The sequence below is a fragment of the Podarcis cretensis genome, assembly GCF_951804945.1.
Source record: "Podarcis cretensis genome assembly, chromosome: 9".
Classification (NCBI taxonomy): Eukaryota; Metazoa; Chordata; class Lepidosauria; order Squamata; family Lacertidae; genus Podarcis; species Podarcis cretensis.
This window is the reverse complement of record NC_137178.1, coordinates 16106075-16115967: the sequence shown is the minus strand read 5'-3', so window position 1 is coordinate 16115967 and position 9893 is coordinate 16106075. Positions and strand designations below refer to the sequence as shown.

At 43.4% G+C, this 9893-nt stretch overlaps 2 long non-coding RNA genes across 2 annotated transcripts; one reads left to right on the top strand and one right to left on the bottom strand.

Moving 5' to 3' along the window:
• Positions 1–3260: 3260 nt before the first annotated feature.
• LOC307224445 lies at positions 3261–9600 on the top strand. The gene is made up of 4 exons (XR_013842528.1): positions 3261–4370; positions 5244–5432; positions 6675–7789; positions 7906–9600. It is a non-coding gene; the product is annotated as an uncharacterized lncRNA (long non-coding RNA).
• LOC307224463 lies at positions 6378–9669 on the bottom strand. The gene is made up of 2 exons (XR_013842550.1): positions 9596–9669; positions 6378–7476 (listed from the first exon to the last, which is right to left on the bottom strand). It is a non-coding gene; the product is annotated as an uncharacterized lncRNA (long non-coding RNA).
• Between the last annotated feature and the right edge of the window lie 224 nt (positions 9670–9893).

Sequence of the window (9893 nt, the reverse complement as noted above, 5' to 3'; positions counted from 1 at the left end):
CAAGACCTGAAAAATAAAAGCAAGTTCTGGAATAATGGACATTTTAACTGCTGTAATTTCTCAAGGCCATGTTAAAGTCTTTGGAGTACCTGCTATGTGCTCTTCACAGCTATATCTTTCCCTTCACCTCAATAAACTCATTATATTAAGTTACTAAAGAACGGGTTCTTCAAAAATGCTTGTTGCCATGATTATAACTATGACAACTTTCCCAGCAAAATAAAACCACCCAGAGCTTTAAATTTCAACTAGAGCAGCAGTAGATTGCAAAGATGGTGGAGGTTTCCTGAAACAGCTCAAATAACAACCTACCGGAAGAAGTAAAAAAGGTATCTGGGAAAGCAGAAGAGTGTTCAGAAAAGCTCAAGGGCTTTTATTTCTCATAAGAGACATTTAATAGGCAATTAAACTATTGGGCTCAGATTCAGAGGTGGGGGAGAGATTCAATTCAGTTAACATTTAAAGTTGAACCTACCAGATCCACACTTTATTTTATTTTTTACCAAAAAATTTATTGGTTTTTACAATATTAACGACAAACAAAAACACAAAACAAACAAAACATAACAAACATAAATCATAACCTTATTGAAAATAACAGTTATTAACTTTGTAAAACGACTTTCTCGTTTCCCCTTAGTTGAATTTCATTGCATATCCTTATAACGGTTTTCCAAATCCCAATTTTGATACTCTTTAAATTAAACATTAACATCTTTAAATCTTCTCCTTCTTGTATTAAACATATTATTTTATCAGTTAACATAAATACAATCCTATTTATGTATCCCATTAAGTATCTGGAAGCTATTTCCAGTTAGTTTAGCTTAACAAATTTAGCTAAATAATCATTACATTTCTTCCATTCTTCGTGGTGTTCCTCCTCCTTCTGGTCGCGGACTCTTCCGGTTAGATCGGCTAGCTCCAAAAAATCCATCATCTTCATCTGCCATTCTTCTACTGTTGGTAATTCTTGAGTTTTCCACTTTTTAGCTAACAAAATACGAGCCACAGTTGTGGCATACAAAAATACCGTATTTTTCGTCCCATAGGACGCTCCGTCCCATAGGACGCACCTAGTTTTTTGGGGGGGGAAATAAAGGAAAAAAAATTTTCCTTTATTTCCCCCCCAAAAGCAGGTCGGGGAAACCAAACCAGGTCGAGGAACGGCGCTGCGCCTCCCTGAGCTTGTGGGGCTGGCCGATGTCTGCCTCAGGCGGCAGGCTGCTATCCGCAGCGTGGGGAGCCCTGCGGGGAACTCCTGCAGGGCTCCCCACGCTGCGGATGTCTGCCCAGCGCGCGGGGCGCTCTGCTTCAGGGCGCCCCGCCCACCGGGCGGCAGGCTGCTATCCGCAGCATGGGGAGCCCTGCGGAGAACTCCCACAGGGCTGCCCAGGCTGCGGATGCGCTCCCGAAACGCCGGGCGCTCTGCTTTCAGGGCGCCCGACGCTCCGGGAAGCAGGCTGCTATCCGCAGCCTAGACATCCCTGCCGGACCTCCTGCAGGGCTGCCCAGGCTGCGGATGTCTTCCTGAAGCCTGGAGAGCGAGAGGGGTCGGTGCGCACCGACCCCTCTCGCTCTCCAAGCTTCAGCGAAAGCCTGCATTCGCCCCATAGGACGCACCCAGATTTCCCCTTCATTTTTTGAGGGGAAAAAGTGCGTCTTATGGGGCGAAAAATACGGTAGTTTAACATCTTTCTTTCCAAACCTGTTATTCCAAGAAGAAAGGCCTCTGGTTTCTTTATAAATGTATATTTCAACATTTTTTTCAATTCATTATAAATCTTTTCCCAGAAGTCTTTCACCTTGGGGCAGGTCCACCACATATGAAAGAATGTTCCTTCCTTTTCTTTACATTTCCAACATGTATTATCAAAATTATGATACATCTTTGCTAATTTTACAGGAGTCAAATACCATCTATACATCATCTTCATAATATCAGATCCACACTTTAAGAAACAATATACAAACTGAAATGCAGTCATCCTTCAAAGTGCACACTTATCCGAACTCTCTAGCCAAGTAATGTGTATAAAAATGCATATACTAGTATAAACAGTTCATACATACTGTATATGAGTGAAAATGGCATAACATTGCTTTACAAAAATGTGTATATTAGGTAAAACTGCATACAAAGTGTATAATTTGCACAAAAATATGGACAATTTTCATTAGGCCATTTTTTAAAAATGCAAATTGATACAGAAATGTGGAGAACTGAATTTAGAATTCAAAAACTGAGAAATTAAGAAAACCCTGAATTTGACAGGCTTGCCCGTGAGCTCAGATTGCTTTACAGACTGTTGGAGTAAAACGTTGTTCATACAAACCAGGGGTTTTTTCAGAAAAGCAATTTATCTCTCCAAATATGGGAAATATAGAACACTTGTTCAAAAATCAATGCACATCATTATTGCCTTTTAACATATCTTAGGGCCAAAGTTCACATGACAATCTGGAAGAAAAAGCTGTGCCTGCAGGTGTATATACTTATTCCTGATTTCTGGGAAATGTTAGACAGAGCCAGTAGATGGCACTCTTTACTTACAATCTGCGTTGAAAAATGATAGCCTTCTACAAACAAGGGAGGTTTTGAAATTGACCAGGGAGCTTAAATGATTGGGGTTGTGTGACAGCTGCCTTTTGCATCTTGAGTCGAACTAACCCACCCAGTCCTTTGCTGAAGATTGCTAGTTGTCAAGGGGTTTGTGTAATATTTACGTAACAAGACACCAAATGAGTAGTAAAGACCAAGGGCAGAACACTCCCAGCTGGTTGACATTTTGCAGTGTCATTAAAACTGCATTCCACATGGAAAGCCTGGGAAATGCAGAGTGAGAACGAAACAAAAGCAGAAGTGTTAAGACCTTGTTTGCTTTTAGGATCAGCTAATGGCCACAGCAGGTGAGTAAACAAAATCAGGGTTTATTGGTTGTTGTAATGATGCAGGTAACATGCACTCAAGCTTATCTTTCCCATCAGTGGCCTGAAATCCATACGAACACAAGACCAGGAGCAGCTCTCAGTCCATCTATGTAAATGTGCCACCCACTACAGATGCATTCTGATGGACATTTACCTGGGAGCAAGCACCATAGAGTTCAGCAAGATTTGCTTTAGAGTAAAAGATGGAGGGCACAAGGAGAAGGGGGCGACAGAGGATGAGATGGTTGGATAGTGTTTTCGAGGTTACCAGCATGAGTCTGACCAAGCTGCGGGGGGCAGTGGAGGACAGGAGTGCCTGGCGTGCTCTGGTCCATGGGGTCACGAAGAGTCAGACACGACTAAATGACTAAACAACAACAACAACAAAAGATGCATGTCCATGATCACTGCAGATGGTGACAGTAGTCACAAAATTAAAAGATGCCTCCTTCTTGGGAGAAAAGCGATGACAAACCTAGACAGCATCTTACAAAGCAGAGACATCACCTTGCCAACAAAGGTCCGTATAGTTAAAGCTATGGTTTTCCCAGTAGTGATGTATGAAAGTGAGAGCTGGACCATAAAGAAGGCTGATCGCCGAAGAATTGATGCTTTTGAATTATGGTGCTGGAGGAGACTCTTGAGAGTCCCATGGACTGCAAGAAGAACAAACCTCTCCATTCTTAAGGAAATCAGTCCTGAGTGCCCTCTGGAAGGACAGATCCTGAAGCTGAGGCTCCAATACTTTGGCTACCTCATGAGAAGAGAAGACTCCCTGGAAAAGACCCTGATGTTGGGAAAGATGGAGGGCACAAGGAGAAGGGGATGACAAAGGATAAGATGTTTGGACAATGTCCTCGAAGCTACTAGCATGTGTTTGACCAAACTGCGGGAGGCAGTGGAAGACAGGAGTGCCTGGCATGCTCTGGTCCATGGAGTCATGAAGAGTCAGATATGACTAAACGACTAAACAACAACAAAAGATGCATGTGGTCAGAGTGTCAGGTAGGCAGCAGTAGGTTTCTGATGGCATGCTACAGCGGCAGCTTTCAGTTTCTGCCTGCATCTAAGGGGTGCAGCTGTTTCCATGGATTCACTATAGCAACCAAGCTGGGCAAAGTATGCCTTTGTTTGTTTTGAAGGCTGGGCTTCAGGGAAGGGAGAAAAATATGCCAGTCCTTCATTCTGCCTGTCAGCATTTTCACTGTGGTGCTAAGTGGGCCAAATCTGAATGCACTTTTTCATCTCCAAGAGGTGTGGGCTGAGAGGTGATTAAGTGCTCTGTAGTATAACCAACAGACAAGTCTTTCCTCTCTCCTTCCTATTTCAACTAAATTGAACCTCATCCTAAGCCTTAAATTGAAGGGGAGCATTAGGAAACATGTGTGCAAAGGAGGAATGAGGAATGTGTGTTTCTCCCATCAACCCCAGCCAACATGGTAAGTGATCAAAGATTATGGGAGTTTAGTTTCAGCAACGTTTGGAGGGCCACAGATTTCCCCTCCCAGGTTAAAGATTGCAAAATGCTGGGTATTGGTGCTCTCTTTTCTGAACAATTTCCTGTTTCTCCACAAACTGCCCTTTATTGACATTGATGGTAATTCCTCCTCCCGGTCTTTCAGATTTGCTTCTGACCTTTTCATGGCCCTGTTATTTGTTTGACTTTGATCCATCTTGATACATCATAGACTTTGTTCCATAAAATTGTGCCTTGTTTGCCCTGACAAATGTCCCTGTAGCTCAAGGATGGGGAGTCTGTTTCTCTCTAGATGTTGTTGCACCACCATACCGATCACACCTGTTGTTGGCTGAGGCTGATGTGAGCTGGCATCAAACAACGTCTGGAGGGCCTTCCAAGTTATTCATTAAAAAATATTTATAAAAAGTATTTATATAGCGTATTTATTTATAAAAAGTATTTATATAGTGTCTCTTAGGCAAACATCTCATACTTTTCACAACCTTAATACAACAGAATGCATTAAAATATTATAAATTAAACAAGCACTATTGATAGTCAGAATTGTTTTTACAATGAATGGTTGGCATCAATAACTAGCAAAAGCCTCAATAGAAAGGTAACGTTTCAACCTGTGCTCAGATTGCTCCAGTTTTGCTCCTCCTTCCTAGGGAATGGGATTAACCCTGAGTCAGACCAACACATTTTGTGACCTGAGGTGAACTATGGAATGGTGCCCCACCACTATGTCTTTCTCCTACCAAGGAAAGGTTTTATGTCACATGCACCCAAGCACATGGGAAGAAAGGCAGTGGTGTCCAACTGTGCGTGCACTTGCACACTTTATTTCCAGTTAGGAGAATGTACCACTAGCTCCACAAGGACACCCGTAGCCAAAGATGCCCTGTCGGTTTACTGACCTAAATGCAACGCACCACACAATGGGAGAAGAAGCAGGCACAAAAGCAAGGCTAACACACACAAAAGGAAGCAGCTCGCCATTCCACACATCCTGGATTAAAGTGGAGACAGATTCAGGTAGGTAGCTGAAGACGATTCAGGTAGGTGTGAAGAATTGTGCATGCACACGAAAGCTCATACCAAGAACAAACTTAGTTGGTCTCTAAGGTGCTACTGGACAATATATATATTTCTAAAGTGGAGACACTCATTCACAAACCATGACTGGTAAGCCAATACCAAACCTTGGATTCAGATTTTTTGTTTTATAGTGGTTTATTGCTCCTGCTCACTAGCTGGCAGCAAGCAAGCAAGAGTGCTTTGCAGATTGGCAGCAAACCATTATCGTGGTGATGTGTGAACGCAACCACTGCATGCTTCCCTCAGTTATGTAAATTAATGTAGTTCCACTAGACTAAGCTAAAAGGACATAGGCAGAGTTACCAAAGCTTGACTTCAAAAAAGAAAACCAAGATATTTGGGCTAAGAAAACTCTGTGATCTTTCTGCATCAGACAGCTTATGCAATGTAACAACATAACGTACCCTCAGACCAATCTCTAGATGGAAAGGTATTCTAAAAATATGCATGATTAGTCCAATTGCACATGCGTCATACCGCTCTTACAAGTGTATCATGCAGACAAAAAATAAATAAGCTTCTGAGTGCATGTGTGAAGCTTTCCTGGCTAAAAATCACACTTTGCACAAATGCTTCTTTCTTACAGTATCAAGCAATCCTTTCAAATAACTAACAAAAGCCTGAGTTTGGAACAAAAACAAGTTTCACCTGATATCAGCAGCTCCTAACAGTCATCACTAAACAACTTTTTTTAGATTTCAGGTGTGATCTAACTTCAGTAATGGAAATCAAAGCATGCTTATATTGGTTTCTGTGACTATATTATTGATAATCTTGGGACTGACATGACAAAGTCATATTGGTAACATTTGATACAACAGTTGATCCATTGCTTCATAATGGCTTCCTGTGTTATATATAAAAGAACTATCAATAATACACAGAGCAAATCAGCAAAATTTTAAAAACAAGTATGTATACATAACTATATTACATGTCTGGGTGGGCTTGCTGGAATAAACAGAAGTTTTAGTAGGCATCTAAAACAATATATAGCTTTGGTGCCTGCCTAATGTTCAATAGGCAAGTTTTCAGAAATACAAAAAAATAATAATAAACAAACCCCTAAGCGGAAAGTTTGTGTGTAATAGAATGGAATGGAGTATCCTGAAGAGGGCATGACTGGCTGGACACTTTGAACAGCTGCACTCCACACGACAACCTTTTTTCTTCTTTCTTGCAGGTCTTGTATATCTAAATAAGTTTTATTCGTAGGTGCTCAGACAGAACTGGCTAACATTTTGTGACAAGAGTCAGCATCCCCCAAATGCTACCATTCAAATAAATATTTGCTGAGCTAATGGACCAACAATAAGAGCGGTAACATTCCTTTCATGGTTCCTGAACAGGAATGGGAAGTGGCATGTAAGGATTAGCCTTGTCCGTGGGCCACTGTTATTTCCTGTGACCTCCCAGCATTCTTCAGCAACTGAGAAGGTATAGGACACTGAAACCAGGGTCATTCATGTCAGCTGTGCCTACTGTTTGAGAGGAGTCACATATAGCACTTGTGCATGGCAGAGTCAGCTGGAAATGTCAGAGCAAAAATAGGCTCAGCTTGCCTATTGTTAACTAGGTGCAAATTCCTGCTTTTCCTGTACAGTAGACATTGCTCAGATTGCTTAAGTGGGCCATTCACATTGTTCATAAAGAAAGAGTCTCCATTTCCCTTTTCACACCGTTTCTGCCTGTAGTCTGAAAAATCTTTCACTTCCTGCTAGAGTGACTATATATAAAGGAGGGCACAGACACCTCTACTTTTAAGTAAGGCAAGAGCAGGCTGCTAGTTCTAAAACTGGCACTGTTAAGTGTTTGTAGGTCTGCAAGGGAACTGGTGGGGCAATTCCAAATTCTTGCTGTTCAGATAGACAGTTCCAGATCAGGTGCTTGTTGTGCAAAAAGCTTGCTAGCAACTGTTGACTCCACCCTGCCAATAGTCAATAGCTGAATTAGGCATTGGGCACAGGGCCAACAAGTAACTGCACCTTGAAGAACAAAAAGGAAAGGGTTACTACTTTTAACCAGTTGTGGGGAAAACAGCAGGGAAGAGCTATTGCATTGATGCCCTGGTTGTGAGCTTTCTGGAAACATTCTAGCTCATGTGGGGAATTTCAGGAGTGGGAAGGCTCAAATCTTTACCTTTTGGAACTTTTCCCAAGCATCGCCCCTCACTGGACCTCTTTCACACCCCAAGTGCTTTAGTATTTTTTGCCTGGCTGGAATCAAAGGTATACCTCAGCTCCCTTGCACCCTTGGCAAGGAGATGTATCTGGACCTCCAAAGCCAGGGGGGACCATGGTGCAGAAATGCTAATAGTTTGCTTTTCATTGCCTTTCGCCTTTTGTGTGCCACCAGTGACCAGAAGTGTACCTAGGCTCTTTCTTCCCTCTGAGCCTTGCTCATATTTCTAACAGGGCTGCTGGCTGACTGGGGAGAGGGCCCTGTAAGGTTGCTGCAATACTGTCGGGCTGGCTCCTGGCCACTTTGAGGAAGAGTGGAGCAATTTTTGTGCCCCTCTGAGCCTGCACCCTTAGAGGACACCAGCCTGCCCAACCCCTAAGTATGCCCCTGACTGGAATGTGTCCTTGAGATAATGCCTCTTATTGGTCTGGATGGAGGACAGAAATGTGTGTGCAAGTAAAATATGCATTTGTTGCTCTTCTCACTTTTGCCTCTGACGCCATGTAGCCATCGGAAGGTTGCTCAGGAATGGAAAATGGTCCATGGGTTGAAAAAGATGCTGGTCACTGTGGTAAAGAGGATGCTGGCCTGGCTGGAATGAGCAGGGCTCTTTTGGTTCTGATGCATGGTGACCCAAGAAACTAGCAAAAACAATAGGGTACCAAACCCCTGGTGGACTAGTTATATGGCTGTATAGGCCTGTCTCAAGAAGATGTAGAAGCTGCCTATAATATCGTATCACAGCTATGGTGATTTAGGTGATATTTGAATGGAGATACAACCTGACAAAAGCATCTTACAACATGCATCTGCCTTGCATCTGCTCTATGCTCAGAGTGCCTGCTTTTCAACCTAGGCCACTGGTGTCTGCACAGATTGACAAGAGTGTATGTGACTGAAGAGGATCATATTTCCACACACCCACTTCACCAGTTTGGTCCAAACAGCTCAACAAAGATTCCAAGTTGTCTGCAGACACAGGCATAAGAAACTGGATAAACCAGACCATCCCTCCTATTTTTAGTGTGCTAATTAGAAGGCCCTCAGAGCTGCCTTGGGAACTGGAGATGTGGTGCTTTGGTAAAAGGGTGCTTAACCCTTTTCAAAAACTCGTAATCCCATTAAGGTAGGAATTCTAAAATCTGGAACTCAGCACCATAAGAGAGGGAAAGGGGTAGGCAAAGTAGATATCTGCGTCTATGTGGTCATACAAGCCTAATCCCTCATCACCACAGCCCCCAATACTGAAAATATGAATATAAAGTACCGGCACTCATGACAATTAAATGCTATTATTTGGAGCAGGCTATTATTTGGAGCTGAAGAAAGGCTCTCGAGCAGGTTGCAAATATAGTAACATGACAATCCCCGCTATCATGTTTACCATCAAAAAGACACAACACGAAAAGGAAAGTCAGTGAGAGGGAGGAGGAAGAAAAGCAAATGCAGACACTAGTTCTTAGTTATACAAGTTATTGGACAGGTCAAATGGTCAGGCACAATCCCTATGTGTGGTTGTAATGGTTCAAGTGTTGGACTGGGACCTGGAGACCGGGGTTCAAATTCCCCACTCGGCCATGAAAGATCACATCACATGCTAGGTTGGGCCAGTTGCTGCCTCCCAACCTAGCCTACCTCACAGGGGTGTTGTGAGGATGGTGAGTATACCTCGTGCACCACCTTGAACTGCTTGGGAGGAGAAAAGGTGGGATATAAATGCAACCGTCTCTTATCTTATTATGAAACACTTGAGTTTTGATGTGCCCAGGCCGATTCACTCTCGATTTAAATCAAAATGTGTGGCAACAGAGGAAACGTTACAAACGTCTGACATGGGGCGGAGGGGGGGGGCGTGTATCCCATCCACCCGGCTAAGCGTGAAAGATTTAAAGCTGTAAATCCCATTGAATTCAGTGGACTGACTTAAAACGCAGCAGAGGAAGCGACATACAAAGACGGACAACCTCGCAGCGTTTCGAGCTAGTGGGGCGTACATACTCGACGCATGCGCAGAAAAACAGTATTTCCCCCCTCATCTCAGGCGAGCGTCTCTCTCTCTCTCTCTCTCTCTCTCTCTCTCTCCCCCCCCCAGGAGGCCGGGGGGGGGGCGTGTTTGGTAACTGAACAGCCGTTAACGGCCATAAGGAGAGCTTGCGCGCGCAGCCCACGGGTTTGCGCTCGAGCCCAGAGCTCTGCAGCGCATGCGCGCGGTCCCCATCTC